Source organism: Myotis daubentonii, chromosome 1 (genome assembly GCF_963259705.1).
Source record: "Myotis daubentonii chromosome 1, mMyoDau2.1, whole genome shotgun sequence".
Lineage (NCBI taxonomy): Eukaryota > Metazoa > Chordata > Mammalia > Chiroptera > Vespertilionidae > Myotis > Myotis daubentonii.
In genome coordinates, this window is record NC_081840.1 from 24,764,251 (window position 1) to 24,782,198 (window position 17,948).

The 17,948-nt window shown below is 40.8% G+C and overlaps 1 protein-coding gene and 1 non-coding gene across 32 annotated transcripts in view; one reads left to right on the forward strand and one right to left on the reverse strand.

Annotated features, from left to right (window-relative positions):
- SIPA1L1 (signal induced proliferation associated 1 like 1) overlaps positions 1-16,493 on the reverse strand; it is a 352,094-nt gene extending 335,601 nt beyond the window's left edge. For 11 of the 31 annotated variants that reach the window (XM_059691819.1, XM_059691786.1, XM_059691777.1 and 8 more), the window contains exons 1-2: positions 16,363-16,456; positions 15,720-15,778 (exon numbers count right to left, since the gene is read on the reverse strand). The gene's annotated coding sequence lies outside the window, so the exon portion shown is untranslated. Of the gene's footprint in view, positions 1-10,393; positions 10,496-15,369; positions 15,692-15,719; positions 16,304-16,362 lie in introns of those variants that run through there. The other 20 variants (XM_059691712.1, XM_059691709.1, XM_059691695.1 and 17 more) reach the window with 8 other exon arrangements.
- Positions 7,131-7,237, forward strand: LOC132223707 (U6 spliceosomal RNA). The gene has a single exon (XR_009450509.1). It is a non-coding gene; the product is annotated as a U6 spliceosomal RNA (small nuclear RNA).
- Positions 16,494-17,948: the final 1,455 nt, after the last annotated feature.

The window sequence follows — 17,948 nt, forward strand, 5'->3', positions numbered from 1 at the left end:
AAGGCAAAACCCATAACTTTACATGGTCACATATGCAGACACTCAATATTTGGTAAATAAATGAAACACTCATAGGATCTCAAAAGTTTCCAAACCTGACTTCACAGACTACTTAATCTAAACTTGCCAAAAACTGAGAATCTGTACTTAACATGCTCCCCAGGTGACTGTGACACTATAGAGTCTGAGAACTGCTACTCTCATTGAACCCCCATGAATCATCTAAATGCCCTTTACAATGACCCCGTCCAAAATGATCTAGCCTGTGCATACCTGTCATCCCTGCATGCAGCTCTGCTAGAAAAGTTCTTTCAAATCTATATTCACTCATTGTTCTACCCTGTGGAGTCTGAGAAGACAAAGGTAATCTCTCTTCTTTCCACATGACAGACTTTCAACTCTTCTGGCAATAGACAATGTCCCTTCTGAGTCTTCTAAAGGCTACATCCTTGATGAATCATGCATTATTAAATGCTAAGCTCTTTAAGTATACGACAGTACAACAGCATTTCAGCAAAGGGAGAAATCAAGATGAGTTATAGAAACCAGAAAGATATCAGTGAAGAGGTGGGTCTTGAAGGATGAGAAAGATATACATAAAACTAGAGTTCTGGGGCTGGTATGGCACCAGTGGGGATAGGAAGACAAGATAATGGTAAGGAGCATGATATGCAGGGAAGGGGATAAGAGAGATGAAGCTATGCGTGAGAAACTTAGTAGATTTTACACATATTTTTAATGGGATAGAACTAAAATTGGAAATGAACAAAGGCTCAAAGGAAATCACAATAGTTGGGGAGAGGAGAAAGCAGAGGCCCAGCATATGAAGGCAGAGACAAAGTCTTAAAAAGGCAAAAGAAATCAGATAAACAGGAAAGGAGAAACCCAAGAGAAAGGTCACAAAAGCACGCAGGAAAGTGTGAGTTTGATGTGAGAGGTACTGGAACCACTTTAATTCCTCCAGGGTGGCACCTGAACCTAAGTGACACATTACATTTAATCAGACAAGATGGACTGGAGGTGGGGCAGCAGGAGTCAAGGAGGTCAGGAAGGAGACTGCTACAGCTACCTATAAACGTCATGGGTCTGTTCTTAGATGGTGGCAATGAAACTAAGAGAAGTTGAAAACAAGAATCAAGTCAAAAGAAAAACATAGCAAGGCATGGTTCCAGACCAGACCAAAGGTAAAAGAAAGAGAAGAATCAGACATGATTTCTAAGAGTTCTATGTAATATTCAAGGAAGAAGCAGACAAAGAAAGGTAAGGCAAGCATTGGATTAGTACCTGGGTGGCTCCTCGCTCTACACACACACACACACACACGCACAGTAATGTGTTTTTCCTATTTTCTCTGGTATCAACACAGACTGTAGTTTTTGTATCAGCAGACTGGGAATATCTGGTTTTGAATCTGAAATCTGTAACATTAACACCAAAGTTAGGTTCTTTAAAAAAAATTAGATGTGCTTCGATAGAGCTAGGTAAAAAGAAGCTAGTCACAAAATACCACAAAAGTTATATAAAACATCCAGAATAGGCAAATCTATAAAAAACTGAAAGAAGATTAATGGTGGACTGGGGGTGGGGAGGTGGGCAGGGGTTGGAAGGAAATGGGAGTGACTGCAAATGGGATTGGAGTGTGTGTTTTTTTGGTATAATTAAGATGTTCTGACATTGTTTATGGAGATGGTTACACAATTCTACAAATGTACTCAAAACTACTGTGTACAGCTGAAATGGGAGAATTGTATAGTAAGTAAAACTCAATAAAGGTGTTATTAAAAAAAAAAAAATTTAAGAACCCATAAATAGGTACTATGACTTTAGAAACTTAGCATATCTCCCCCATAAAAATGACTATTAAGACTCCAGTTCAAATAAAAACCATCAGGCGATTTGGAAAATATTACAAGACATTTTAGAAAGTCTACGTAAGTTACATTCCTTCTAGAAGCATGAAAAAGATAGAGATTTAAACATATACATTGCTTTAAAATTATTTCTTACAATTTATCTAAATATTCTAATATGTACTTCAAAAGGACAGACAATGGCATGGGTTTTTTCCCAACAATTATGTCAAGTGATATTACACTAGATACCCATGGTCCAGTTTTTTAGAAGCTGAAATAAAATAATGTATAGTAAGACAATTCAGTGAAAAGTAAAAGATTATATAACTTAACAATTATCAAGCAGATGAGTAAAGTTATTTTATAAATTTGAGGATTTGACAAAAACCCTAATATAGAGAGATGTCCTCATTAGAAAGATACCAGAGAATAACCCAAATAATTTCTGCCTCCACCATATCTCCTAACAAATATAGCTCCTGTTACACTGACACATTCCCTCCTTAAAGGCATTGCTGCCCTCTTTTCACTGAACACTTACTTAGAGTTCCCAACGATTGTCAGTTATTCATAAACAGGTGTCAGGCACCCAAGGACACATAATTTCACCTTCTAAGTCACATAACCTGGGCAAAGATAGCCAATACCCAACTGAATCTTGTAGATCAGCATTTTTCAACCTTCTTTGTCTCATGATACACATAAAGTAATTACTAAAATTCTGTGGCACACCAAAAAATATATTTTTGGCCAATCTGACAACAAAAAAAAGTACATTTTGATTTATTCACACTGGATGGCTATTGTGCTGGCTGTTGTCAGCTTTTTATTTGATAATCTAAGGGGAAAGAGGTCAGTGCCCCTGACTAAACAGTCAGGTATTGCACCTGTTAAGAATTCCTGCTGCCTCTTGCAGCTCGCCGGGTGAAAATCGCTATTGTGGACGGATGATGAAATGAACAGGGCAGTGAAGAAAGAGCAGTAGTGTTTCTGCTCAAACTGCCTCATGGATGAGAAGAACCAAGAATCAGCACTACAACTCTTGACTGAAGATGTTCCTAAAGCAACATCTCACTTTTGGGAAGAAGCCAATTATCAACAAATACTGCATTTTAAGGAAACAACTATGGATTACGACCTCTAAGGAAAGACATTTAATAAATTCAAAATATCATTGATTGAAATGCAAGACTGATGCTTTCAACGTTTTTTTAAAATATATTTTATTGATTTTTCACAGAGAGGAAGGGAGAGGGATAGAGAGTTAGAAACATCGATGAGCTGCCTCCTGCACACTCCCCATTGGGGATGTGCCCGCAACCAAGGTACAATGCCCTTGACCGGAATCAAACCTGGGATCTTTGAGTCCCCAGGCTGAGGCTCTATCCACTGAGCCAAACCGGTTAGGGCTCAACATTTTTACGTGTATCTTAAATAAATTTTAATTCAGTGGGTACAAATATATATTTAACATATTTCACCTGCTTGTAAGCAATAAAAAAAAAAAAAAAAAACACCTAGGATCACACAGAGAATGGTTTCCCCAATAAATCTAACCTATGAGATCTTACCTGTCAGCTGAGCTAAGTTATGGGAAGCTTAAAAGAATAAAGACTTTGAGAAAAGACAGGGCCTTTTTGTTTTTCTATTACAATATCCTCCCACTTAAATAAAATTACTTTTGCCTGAAACCATGTTTATTAAGGGGCAAGTCTGATGCCACACATGTAGTGCCCCAATGTCTTTAGACAAAATAAAGCCCATGACACCCTAGAAGCAACCGAAATGTTGTTCTTCCAGAAGCTGCCCAGGAGTCACAGCATGGATCACAGAAAGCATTTCTATCTATTCGGAGAGAAAGCATTTGGAAGGCAAATGCTAAATTTCCACAATACATTCTGGCCTATGAATTTAGTAGCTCGAAAGAGACCACAAAGTACCTAAGATGGTAACAGTGTACTTTCCAGAAATAATATCACCACCATAGGACATAACTTTAGAGGCTTTAACTTTTTTATCTCATTTGATCTCAAGAATTCTGAGAAGGGCAAATTCTTTCCCCATTTCACAAGTGAAAAAAACTGAAGCTCATGAAGATTAACAGACCTACCCCGCTGCCAACTTGACTTCTCCACTTGCACATCCACTGGTATCGCATACCCAACATGTACAAATCAGCACTTAATTCCCCACCCAAACCTGCTCCTCCAGTCTCTCCCATTTCAATAAATGGCGCCTCCATTATTTCAGTCATTCAGCCAAAACCTTGGTGCTATCCTTGACTCCACTCTTTTTCACCCCACATCATCTCACCCTTAGCGCCACTTTGGTTATGCCAAAAATCCAGCCACTTCTCATCACCTCCACCATTGCTATCATCACATCTCATCTATATTATTGCTAGAACCCAGTATCTCCTTGCTTCCACCTTTGCCTCCCTTCGCCCTTCCTCATCCCCCCTCCCCCCCCACACACACACACCTCATTCTATTCTCTACACAGCAGTTTTATCCTTTAAAAACATCAAAGGGGTCAGATCAAACCCCTTTGTTCCGTCTAGTAGCTTCCTATCTCACCCAGAGTTGTTCACGACTGTATATCCAGGATGAGAACAGTATTTGCCATCTAGAAGGTACTCAATGAATGTTGCTATGATCAATAAATCAAAGAAAAAAATGGCCCCAGCCACAGAACCAGAACTACAACAAATTTTCCAATGTTCTTTAGTGACAATGAGGCCAGATTCCCAACAGCCAACAATCCACAGGAGGGAAAAATTTTTAAGCTTTACTTTGCATAACTGAATCTTGTAACACATAAACAATACTCTGTTGAATTTCTAACAACAAATTAAAATGAAATTATCATTTTATAAAGACACAAAAACTCACACTGGGCTATCTGAATCTCACATATTTGCAGCATGGGCAATTGCCAGCTAATGATCACAGTGCTGTTACTAAGATCTTCAGTGTGACTTCTGCACCCCGTGACATGTGTCACCATATCTCAAGACTACCACACACATAAGTGATATGAGCCCCCAAAAGATTTGGAACTGAGCACATAGGAGAGGTGATAAGCATTTCTAAATCTCCCACACTGGCACTATATCAATCATCTGAAATAGGGTGTTACAAGTAATAGCAGAAAGGTTAGATTCAGAACTTTCTTCTACCAAAAATTCAAGGAAAGACTCTCAATGTTGAGGTAAAATGTTGATTTTTTTTTTCAGATCTGAGTGAAATTATGCTAAAATGATCCAGCATTATAGAATTTTCCCACTAAAATGTTTTAAAGTTAAAAGCAAAAACTCTGTATTTCTATTTCTTTAGTTTTTTTTCAAAAACATTTCTAGTATATGCAAAAGGCCCCCAAATCTCACTAAAACACACTAATAAATTCACAAAATTTTAACAGTTGGCCTTCAAGTAAACTTAATTCAACCATCAACCTTCTTCCTTTTACATATGAAAGGATTATCTGGCATATCGTAGTGCACATTGAAAATTTGTTACATGAACAAATGAACAAATGAAAGAAGACCCAAAAAGAGTATATGGCTCTTTTAAGATGTGATAATTATTGGAAAAATCCAGAATTTGCCAAAACGAGGTTTCTATATTCTCTAGGTGCAGGAGTGAAAGAAGAAACCAAGATTTTAAAACCTTATTTGGTTCCTCAGGAAAACCTTAACCAGATTCATTAGAGCCAGTTTCCTTTATTTGTTACTTAGAAAAGCACTTGATAAAACAAATTTAGCCAAGACATCTCCTTGGAAACCAAAAGGCAGAACTGTCTAGTGTTTCTTTCTACACAAAGAATATTTAATGTGGGGCTATTTTCAACTACAATTGTTTTATACCAGAAGTAATACAGGTGCCCTTTGACTAAAAGAAAAATCCAACCAGATGAGAGGATAGAACACTGAAAAGGACCACACAAATCCCTAGAAGAGTATCTGCCCCATGAGAACAGGAATCATGTATCTATCCTTTCTTCACTAGAAGTGGCTACCAACCCCTGGCATACAGGGAGAGTCAATAAATACTTATGGGATAAATGAGTAAGTTACTGCTTAGAGGCCTACCCGGGTACGCATACATTTATTTGGTCACCATTAAATAACTCTTTATTGCAGCATACTACATGTAAGCAAACTACCATTTTCTGCCACAGACATTCTACTAAATGTCTTGTCAATACACCCAACCAAAATTATCCCCCTAGTTTTATTAAGAAGGTGAGAAAGTAAGTCTTAGGTATCCTAAATTATTGAAGCAGCCACTCAACTTGCTGTTCTAGCTCCACTCTCTCTCCTTCAACTCATTCTATACAACCCAGCCAGGTTAATTTCCTTGTTTTTTGCACATCATACAGATTAAAACAGTGTTATGGATAAGTATTCTATCTCTGTATGCTGCCCACTGCCATTCAATGAGCAGATATGAAAAATAAGAAAACAACTGGATTGGAATAGGAAAGGCAGTATCGTGTCAAGGAAAAAAAAAATCACAAACAACAAATAATTGATCCCATTGAAAATTTTGAGATTGCTACTAGAGGCTTTCATTAAAGACTTCCCTATAGCACTGTGATGCAATGGACACTGATAGTTTGGGGTATTTATACCCATCCAATCTTCAAGATAAATTCAAGATCCATCATCCTCTTGAAGCTTTCCCAAGCCATTGGACTAAATATCTGTGAGAATCCTTTGTAAACTAGGAAGTGCTAGCCCACAGCTCTTATATTATAACAGTTGCCAATTGATAGTCTTGCATACATTCTGCCATTTAAATCATGTTACCTCATTTTTAACTGTGCCTAGTCCCCTCAAAAAAAAAATGAGAAGTTATGTGAATTGTTTTCCCTATTGCCAACTTCTCTGTTCTCTATTACTTAATAGCATACATAAAGTAAAAGTAAATGTCTCTTACACTTCCTGATTTCAAAATATATTACAAAGCTAATAAAATCAAAACTGGGTGACACTGGCATAAAGACAGACAATTAGATGAATAGAATAGAATAGAATAGAATAGAATAGAATAGAATAGAATAGAATAGAATAGAATAGAATAGAATAGGAGAGCCCAGAAGTAAACAATGGTCAACTGACCTTTGACAAGGTCTGAAGACCACTCAGTGGGGAACAGACAGTCTTTTCCAGAAACGGTGCTGGGAAAACTGGATACTCATGCAAAAAAATGAAGCTAAACATTTATCTTACAACATATATAAAAATTAACTCAAGATATATTAAAGATCTAACATGTGCTCGCTTCAGCGGCACATATACTAAAATTGGAACAATACAGAGAAGATTAGCATGGCCCCCACGCAAGGATGACACGCAAATTCGTGAAGCGTTCCGTATTTTAAAAAAAAAAAAAAAGGATCTAACATAAGAACCAAAACTATAAAACTCCTAGAAGAAAACATAGGGGGAAAGCTTCATGACATTGTATGCAGCAATGATCTTTTGGCTGTAACAACAAAAGCACAGCATAAAGACCAAAAATAGACAAATGCGACTACATCGAACTTAAAAATTTTTATGCATCCAAAAGCATGAAAAGGTAATCTACAGTATGGGAGAAAACATTTGCAAAGCATATATCTATTAAAGGGTATTAATATCCAGAATATATAAAGAACTTTTATAACTCAACAACAAAAAAATCAAATAACCCAATTGAAAAATGGGCAGACTTGGATAGACATTTCTCCAGAGATGATATAAAAATGACCAACAAGTGTATGAAAGATGTGCAATATTATTTATCATTACAGAAGTGCAATTCAAAACCACAATGAAATTATCACTTCACACCCATTAGGATGGTTACTATTTTTAAAAAAACACAAAGTAAGTGTTGGTGAGGATGAGAAGTAACTCTTATACATTGCTGGTGGAAATGTAAAATGGTGCAATCACTATAAAAAAAATAGTATTGAGGCTGCTTAAAAAATTAAAAATAGAACTACCACATAACCCGGCAATCCCACTTCTGGGTATATATCCAAAAGAACTGGAAGTAAGGTCACAAAGAGATACTTATACATCCATCGTCATAGCAGCACTACTGGCATAGCCAAAATGTGAAATCCACCCAAATGTCCATCTACAGATGAACGGATAAACAAATGTGGTATATACACCCACTGGAATATTATTCAACCCTAAAAGGGAAGGAAATCCTGTCACATGCCAGTATGTATGAACCTTGAGGACATTATGCTAAGTAAAATAAGCCAGCAAAAGACAAATACTCCATGATCCACTAAGAGTCAAATGCATAGAAATGGAAAGCAGAATGATGATTACCAGGGATGAGGGAAGATGAAATGGACAGCTGCTTAATGGGTACAGTTTCAGGTTTGCAAGATAAAAACACTCTAGAGATCTGTTTCACAACAATATAAATATATTTAACACTACTAAATGTACACTAACACATGGTTAAGACTGTAAATTTTACGTTATGTTTTTTACCCCAATACAAAAGTCAGTGCCAACCTGCAATTCCAAATTGGATTTACATGTCCTGCCTCCACTGCAGGAGTTAAGCAGCCTGGCCCTTTCAGCTGTTGACAGTCATTTCCAAATTACTTCTAAGTTGTGTTTTGTCTTTTTTAATCAATGAGACTGTACAGAGAGAGGATAGGGGGTTCTCTTTTTCACCCATCCGAAATGACGTTTCTACAACCCCCAGGAAGCTGCTTTCTGTTTGAGTCCACTACTTATCTGCCTATTGTCAAACACAAATCCAAAAATGGTATAAAAACCATTATGTTGTCAAGTGGGTGGGGAAGAAGCATAACAGAATCTCAAATCATTTATTCACCTGCTATCTAGCATGCTCCCCGGGAGAAAAGCCCCAGTGGTCACTGCGATTCTCTACCCTCTCCATCAAGTGCTCACTGCTCCCCCCAACACATCCTACCCAAGGCACTGAAAACCACTGTTTTTAAACATACCTTGAAAATGGCCTTCAGAACAATCCCACTGAAAGCCATTACTGGGCTGAGGTTCCGGGACTTGTAATAAGTCTTATCTGTGAATCCTATAGCGTTCCATAATCATTTATCTACAGAAACAGGTGTTTTTAGTGTGTGTGTGTGTGTGTGTGTGTGTGTGTTTATTTTTTTATCTGTATTGATTTTAGAGAGAGAGGAAGAGAGAATGAAAGGGGGGGGGAGAGAGAGAGAGAGAGAGAGAGAGAGAGAGAGAGAGAGAGAGAAACATCAATTGGTTGACTTCTACCCAAACCGAATCTGCAACCTGAGTATGCGCCCTGACCAGGAATTGTACCTGTGAACTTTTTGGTACATGGGACAATGCACTAACCAACTAAGTCACACCAACCAGGGCTCTACTGAAACAGTTTTGTTATGCAATTGTTATACCTCATTTCCTACTACAAAGGTTCAGCACTAACATCCTACATTAAAACATAAAATACAGTAACACTAAGACTCTGAAGAATCACAGGCATTTCTAAAAATGGAAAAGAGACAGGGTTAGAAAACTACATTCAGGCTCAGCCAGAGCAAACCTTCCTAACAGGTTTTCCAAGGGCAAACCAGGAGCCAAACCCCACCCCAAACACATATACACACACTGAGTGCACTCTATTTACACATGAAAAACCAGCTACTCAGAAGTTAGACTCTCAAAAAGTATATTGGCAGAACCTTCTGAGGTCTCCACTGGAGCAGCCAGAAGGATGGTTAGGGAAGAGTCAAATCAGCTTACACACCAACCCTCATTTCAAGACTAAGAACATGTGTTTCTGAAGTCTTCAAAATAATATGGTTCTGACAAGTCACAAACTTACACTTCTTGCAAAAATAGGGGGAAATACTGCTTTCCATTTTTTCCCTAGGTACACACCAGTGAACTAAGCAATAAAAGTTAGTCAAATTGGGTGAAAATTTTAGAACACTCTAGTCATTTATAATTGCATATCTTAGAGGCATTTCCTTATAAGTACTCTCTCTTAAAGGGCAGCAGTACCACAGTTCAGTTATCAGTTGCTTCTCTGCAAGCATTACGAACTAAAAATAAACTTGGAAAGACAAATAATCAATTCTGGGAAATAAGACTGTTAGAGTAAATGCAAGGATCTCACAATATATCAAACTAGAATTCCTACCTAGGCAAATAATTGAGAATACGGAGGATGAATTACAGAAAAATAATAGAGGAGTCAAAGTAAAAGATACTGATCACAGTCGAGTCTTGATTATAGGAACATGACGGTTAGGCACATAGCCCTTGGCTTGTTTCTCAATAATTTTACTCTGAGAACTTCAGAACTCATTCTAAAAGGAAGCAAGACGCTGAACCATAAAATCCAATCAATGACTATCCTTGTAACTTTGGTAAAAGGTTTTGTGGGGAAAGTGGACAGAGAAAAGCGGAATAACCAAAATTCACTGCTGGGTCTGTAAAATTCATTTAACCTGAACCTACTCTGGGGGAGGAGAGAGGAGAAAAGGAATCCAGTGGCCACCTGGGCTGGATGTCCTACCTGCTCAAGTTGCCTCTGAGTGACCCCTGTGTTTGTACAAACGTAACTGTCCCTCTCCAAGCAGGCATTCTCCCACAAGCGTGCATTCTCCTCCTGCCTCTCCTGCATTGAAAAAAAGGAAATCTAACATTATGCAATTGCCCGTTTCTCTCCATTTACAGTTAGGCATACTACAATCCTCATTAAAGGGAGAACTTAGTGCAACATGACAAGTAACAAATTAGAATCTAAAGGCTGAACATTCTCATCACAGACCTCCAGAGGCAAAGAAACAGCTTCCCTGACTCAGTGGCACACCCACCATGCACTGCTATTTACTAAGGAAGCCCCTGACAGTCCCCTGTGTCATTTGGTGTAATTTCTCTCTAGAGCGTCAAGAAAACACTCATGTTCTATTTTCAGCTGGATTTACCTTACTCTCCTCAGGCCAGAATAAAAGGAGAAGGTGGATGGGGACTGGCCTCTATCCTCAAAAGATCCACCAGACAGATGGTCTTACCCTTATGATCACAAACCCTATGACACAAACCCTATGATATTAGTCCATCCCGCACCCAAATCATCTGTGTTTAAGAAAGCCAAACAAAAGAGAGTCTTTATAGTTCTGACTCACTCCAAGGCTCATCGAGAGCCTACGGGAAGAATAAATGAGCTTCATCTCAGAGTAATTAACTTATATACAGTTGACTCTCAACAATGCAGGAGTGAGGGACCCTAACACCACGCCCCCCAGTGAACTCAAAAATCTGATTATAACTTTTGACTCCCCCAAAACTTAGCTACTAATAGTCTACTGTTGACCCAAAGCCTAGATAACATAAAGTCAACACATACTGTGTATGATACATGTATTACATACTGTATTCTTATAATACAGTAAGCTAGAGAAAAGAAAACATCATTAAGAAAATCATAAGGAAGAGCAAATACAGTCACAGTATTTACTGGGGGGAAAAAAATTCGTGTATAATTGGACCCTCACAGTTCAAACCCGTGTTGTTCAAGGGTAAACTGTATAACCTTTGAAAAACAAAGTACAAATGTGAGTACATGCATGGGCTTTGTTTTGGTTTGCCCTTTTTTTAAGAAAAAAAAACACAAAAAGCAAAAATCCAATGAGGCCAATTTATTTCCCATACCAAAAAGTAGAGGTGCAATGGAGAGAAGGTTAGATTGTTAAGTTCAAGTGACAGTGAAACACCTATATTTTAAATAGCACTGTATATGGAATAAGACACAAATTTTTGTGTGAGCACTGAAGGAATAACATAACGCCTAACCCTGCCCGGAACAGGGAGAGCCCCTCATTTAAAAGGCAGTCACCCAACTGGCAGGAATGTTTCTTGTCTCCTGGCTCAGATTACCCCAGAGGAAGGTAGGGTAGTGCTATATAAATCAGTCACGTTCGCAACAGGAAGCTCCCTACAACATTTTCCTGTTTTCTATGCAGTTATCCTTCCACCTGACTGATCCTCCCCACCCCCAACCCCTGCCCTCTGGTTACCCTTACAGGTAGCTGAGAGAAGGTCCAAAAGTTGCCACTGTTTCAGAAATAAGGAAGATACAACCACTTCTTCTACAAATGAAAAATACGTTTAAGAAGGAAGAAAATGGTAAACTAGAATAAATTAAGTTTGGCTTCTCTAAAGAACATACAAGTACATTGTGCTCTGAGTTAACAAAGATTCCTTTTCTCAAAAAAAAAAAAAACAAGCCTACAGGCTCTACCATGTAAATACTTGAACTCATAATTTCTTTTTCCATTACTTGGGAATTTGAGTAACTTTAACTAAAGCTTAGTTACTGAATACTACATCAATGCTGTTTTCATAGCTTTTCAACCTTTACATAGATTTTGTTTCCTTAAGTTTTGCTACTTCTCATTTAGGCATTTAATTAACACTGAACCCTTAAGTGTGAGAGGGAAAAAGTAATAAACAAATTTTAACTTAATAGGCTTTAAGGTAGGAAAAAACAAACCAGGAAGCAGAAGTAGAGTTAACTCTGACAACCCGCCTTCCAAGCATTGTGCCTGATCACTGACTAGTTGTATAACCTTCAACAAATCCCTTGGACTTCCTGGTCTTCAGTTAACCATCTGCAAAATGGGGAGGATGGGCCAAATGATTTTTACTCAAACTTCCTTCTAGCTCCAACAATCAATGAATATGCTTATCAGAAAGTAAGAAAATACAATCACAAATAGACTTTATGGTTTACAAAGTACTCACACAATTTTGCAGCAAAGATGTGAGGCAAGTATTGTGCCCATCTCTGCAGAAGGAAGTTTTTTGGAAAGACAGTTGAGAAAAAGGTTCAATTATTTTTCAAGATTCCCATACCTGGAAAATTTAAGCCCAGACCTTCTGAGAACAAATTCTTTAGTATATCATGATTTCAAAATTATTTTTCCAAAAATTACTTTTAATTAAATTATTTTAGAAATTAATTTAAGTAAGGTAAAATTCAAAGATAATTGCCTGTTATGCAAGACCTTCATGGGGGCATCAGGACATCATAGCACCAAACCAGGAAAGTTTACTACAAAAGGCCCCATTGCACAGAAGTTCCTTGAGGCAGGAACACACTGTAATTATCACTGGGAAACACAGAATCCAAGAGCATGCCTTCCAGATAGAAGCACTCACTAAATACTGTTTGACTTACCACAGCTCTCAAAAGGTTAGGAATATAGTGATATTATGGGGGCAGAGGGGTCTGAATTTGAGATATGAACTTCTGTGATTTGAGTCAAAAGGAAGAACAGAGCTCTAACTCTATATTAATGGGGATGAGTCTATTTGTCTTCCTCAGAGAAAGTCCAATTTGGTCAGTGAGCCAAATTTGAGATATCATGAGAAAATCTTCAGACTATTCATATTTTATACTAGAGGCCCAATGCATGAAATTTGTGCAAGGGGCTGGGCCCTCGCACCTGCGGTGGCTTGCCTTGGCTCTCACATCCAGAAGGACATCCGGAAGGTTGTTCGGCTGTCCAGTCTAATTAGCATATTACGCTTTTATTATTATAGATGTGCACTGATGTGGACCAACAGAAATGATAATACAACAGTGAGGACTGACGGAAACACATAATCATGTTATCATTAGTCACTATATATTTTCCTCTAAATGGGAAAGATTTGGGAAATCTGTACTCTCATACTGTTCTAACTCTTCTCATGGTCCTGTTTCACAGCTCAAAGAGATAGAGAATAGGAATTTATTTCAAAATTCAAACTTGAAAATATATTATCTCTCAACTCATAGGCAACCAAGATCCCCCAGCGTCTACTGAATTGCTAATCTCAAGCAATCTGCAGTCTATGACTTCAATGAAGTTACCAGAAAGAAGTTTTTAAAAAGCTGTTTTACAATGGGGGGAGGGGAGACACCAAAATTATACACCTAATTCAAAACAAAAGCAAATGCAAAAGCCAGAAGAGAATAATGAAAGGAGAGAGTTAAAAGAATCTCAATATACAATTTCAGTGAGGTGCTTTGAAATTATTACCAAGAGTTCAAGTCAACCTTGCCATGGAATGCTACAATGAAGTCACAACTAACACTGCCTGACACTTCAGATCTAAGTTCACTGCACCAGAATTGCAATTTCAGATTCGAGGAGCAGTACCAGGAACTGCAGAGAAGCTAACAGCAACACCTACTGACTGTCTTGAGCCACTTGCCAAACTTGTTCTCTCAGTCAACTAGAGAAATCTAATGATACAGTCAACTTCAAGAGTCCTTTACTTAAGCATGAGATAAGAAAATAAGTCGTCAGCCACATGAAACCATTCATCCCCCAAAAGCTTTTATTTTGCCCCTAACCATTTACATGCAAATCACCACCCAAGTTATTTTAAATGCATTGTTAATTGCTAATGCTTTAGTAGAAATAACTTATTCCATGGGAAAAATGCTTTAATATTAATATTCTTGTTAATAACTGGTATGTCATCTAATAGTTAGAGACATCAGTGACCATAAACTGCTTTATGTAAACCTTTTATTTGAAACTACTGTTACCACTGTTCTATATTATTCCCATCAGCTTTCTTTCCCATCCTCGTAAAAAAGGCTTAACTGCAGCTTTCAAAAAAGTAAAAAGTAAAAGTCATTAAATCAAGATTATATAAAAATTAAAAAATACCGTTACTAGGCTACCGAGAATTGATCCATAGGACTTAATCTTGTACTTTTCCAAAAAATTGAGTCAGAGAATCTTTTCCTAGGACGAATATTCCACATGAGAAAACAGGAGAAAGTTGACACTGAACTCCCACAGAGTACCAGTATAAAACAATGGCTTTAAGAGTCTGAGTCAGAGTTTCAACATGAAAGAGGTTTGCTTTATAGAGGAAACGCCAACCCCAGTTCATCCAGATAGACCTGGAACCTGATGAAAGTCGACACCTTTACTCTGAAATTTGCATCGCATCACTGGCTCCCAGTTTAGAAATATAATCGTTTAGCAGGAAGTAACAATTTCAGTGACTGCTGCCTCCCGTCATGAAAAATAAAATCTATAAGATAAATGCCGTCTAGGAGCCATCAGTCCCCAAATGCTTCCCTTCAGAAGGAATACCAACGACTCTTTCCTGAAAGCGAGCCGTTTCCCTCGCCTGTATGTTTTCTAAACGGTGAACCCGATGCAATTTCAACCTGCCCAACGCGCTTACTTGTCCTCCTAGAAATGCCGCGAGCGATGGAGAGCCTCGCACATTTCTTTAAGGTCAGGAGGGAAGTTGGAAACAGACGGGGCGCGGGCGGTAAAGTTCTTTCGGCAGCAGCCTCCCGCCTCCCCATCCCTCCTGAGGTGTACTTCACAGTAGGCGAGAGCATCCCAAAATTTCACTGCCCCCGGACCCCTGGGAGAGAGATGAACCATCCGCGGGCACCGAGCTGCTCTTCTCTGCATCTCGCGATTAAACCTCTCGGCCCGTCCCCGCCAGCTCAGCCTACAAAGCGCTCACCCAGGTAACTGAAAAGGAAGGCTCTCCCGCGGAGACGATGGCAGCCGGGTGGGCGCAGCCACCCCCACGGGGCGCGGGTCTCCCAGCCTCTCCCGCGGGCGCCAGACGGAGACTTGTGCAGCTTTGGATTCCTAGGTGCGCGCGCGCACGCACGCAGACTCGCCCCCACGCAGACTCGCCCCCGCCAGGCTGCGGTCTCAGCACGCCACCAAATCGGAAATAAAACTTTGGCCGCCCGGTGTCCGGCGCCGGGTCCTGGACCCGAGCTCCGACCAGAAGGCGGTGGGAGGCTGTCAACAGTCCTGCACCCCCACTTCCCTGACCCGACCGGGGGCGCGGGAGCCACTTACCGCTGGGCCCGGCCTCCGGGGCCGCCGCGCGTCCCGGGCGGGTCCGCCGCGCGCTCTCCCTGGGGAGAAAGAGAAACCGTGGACCGTCGGCGCGCGCCCCCTCGCCGCCGCCTCTGCGGAGAACGGCAGGCGGCGAGGCTGGGCCGGGGCGGGCGCGGAGCTTGAGGGGCCCCGGGGAGGCGGGGGCGAATCAGCCCAACTCCCGAACTGGGCTCCGAGGGGGACCCGGAATGCAGACTGGAGCGCAGCCGGCGGGGGGCGCGTTCCCGGTGGAGTTGGGGGCGGAGGTGCCCGGTCCCCGAGCATCAACTATTGTCTGGGCGCACGGGTCCCAGCTCGCGCCGCCTCCAAAGCTCGGCACCCCCCATCCCGCCCGCCTGCCCTCGGGAGGTCTAAGAGCTGAGGGGGCGGCCGGCGCGGGAAACGAGTGCGGGGTGTCTGGGGGCCCGAGGTTCAGGGATCCTAGGTGGGCGCCGGGGCAGGGGAGCTGCGTGCCGAGTGGGGGAGGGGAACAGGTAACTGCAAACGGGGGCGCGAAGGCCGGGGAAGACCGGCGGCGGGAGGAAATAGCAAGGGAGTCACGGAGGCAGGAGGGGATGGATGGCCGGGGCTGGGGGGCGGGGGCGGCCTCTGGAGTCCAGACCTGTCCCTCCCCGGGGACCCTTCTCCCGGGCACTCAGCGCCGCACTGACTTTCGCTCACTCGCTCACGCTCGCACTGAACTCGTTCACAAAGTTGCCGGCGGTGGTGGCGCCGAACTCGCCCTTCCCGTCCCCTCCCCACCCCTCCCCGCCCCATTCCTCCCCCTCCCTCCACCCGGTCGCGGTGAGATCACCGCGGAGCTGCCTGGCTCGGCGCGCAAATCTCGCGAGAAAAGCGGCAGCTCTGCCCGGCCGCCGGGGGAAGTGGTAGGAGTTGGGGGAAGGTGGGGGATCGCGGAACTCCTAGTTGCTATGACGACGGCAAAGCCCTGCAGAGAAGCGGCAGCAAACGTGGGTGCAGTTTTCAACTCGCCCCCGCCACTGCCCGACGCCCTAATGGTGGGGAAAGCGAGGACTAGAAGCGGGAGGAGGGTTTTTTAACCTACTCAGAGCACAGCTGGAGAAGACCAGCGTCCTGATAGCTGGCCACATCTGGCAACTGAGGCTAAAAGTGTTTTAAGAGGTTCTGGGGTAGATTTCTGCCTAAAAAGTCTGCGCATATCTGTACCCTTATATTTCTATCTTACATATATTCAGTTTTTCGATCACCCGGTCTAATCTCATCCCTCTACCTCCACCCACTCCATTACCTCCCTCTCTTTCCTTCCCACCCACCCCTCGGTATAGCTGCCACCCCACCAGACTGGGCTCCTTGAGGATCTGCCTGACTCATCTTTGTATTCTTTGCGCTTCCACAGGCTTGGTACATATTAGGTATTTACTTAATGTCTATTGGGGGGGGGGGGGATGAACGCAACAGTCTGTACCTGCCCTAGTACTTTTCTTTCACCCTACCCTGGAAAAATGCCTAGGCTTAGAATAGAAGTTTTTACTCCACAGTTACGTTTTTCAGTCTACTAAACTAACCTCCCAGTTCCGTTCACACAGAATGAGTCTGTTTTTAATAGTTATAATCCCTCCTTCCTCCATATTTGTTTCATAAAAACCCTAATCACCAGGGGAGGGGGGAAATTTTATTTTAATCATTAAGCTTCTTCAGACGCCTTTATACCTACTACAAAATGCTGTTAAGGATGAACATGAAATCTTTTCAAATCTAGTTTTTAATTTTAGAAACTTTTCTGTGGAGGTTTTATATACCCACTGCCTAAATAAAATAGATACCTTTATTTTAAATTTAGTGTAAATATCAATTTTTACTCATTCATTTTGATATTGAAGGGGCTTGCTCATGACTTTTATATTTACACTAAATATAAATAGAAGTTAAGTTTAAATTTCAATATCAAAATGAATGAGTAAAAATTGATTTCATGGTATCTGAATTAAATGTTTCTCTCCTCTCTCTAAAATCAGTAATAAAAATTAAGAAAAAAAACTTTAAAAAATAGATTCCATCCCCATTTACATCAATATGGAGAACCATTATTTAACCTAATAGAACTAGAAACCTTAAAAAGTACATTAAGTCTCTTTTGGGTTACATGCAAGCTTAAGTGCTATTTGGATGAAAGTTTTTATATTAGAAACCTAGTGATACGGTGATAAAAAAGCACTAGAAAAAGTC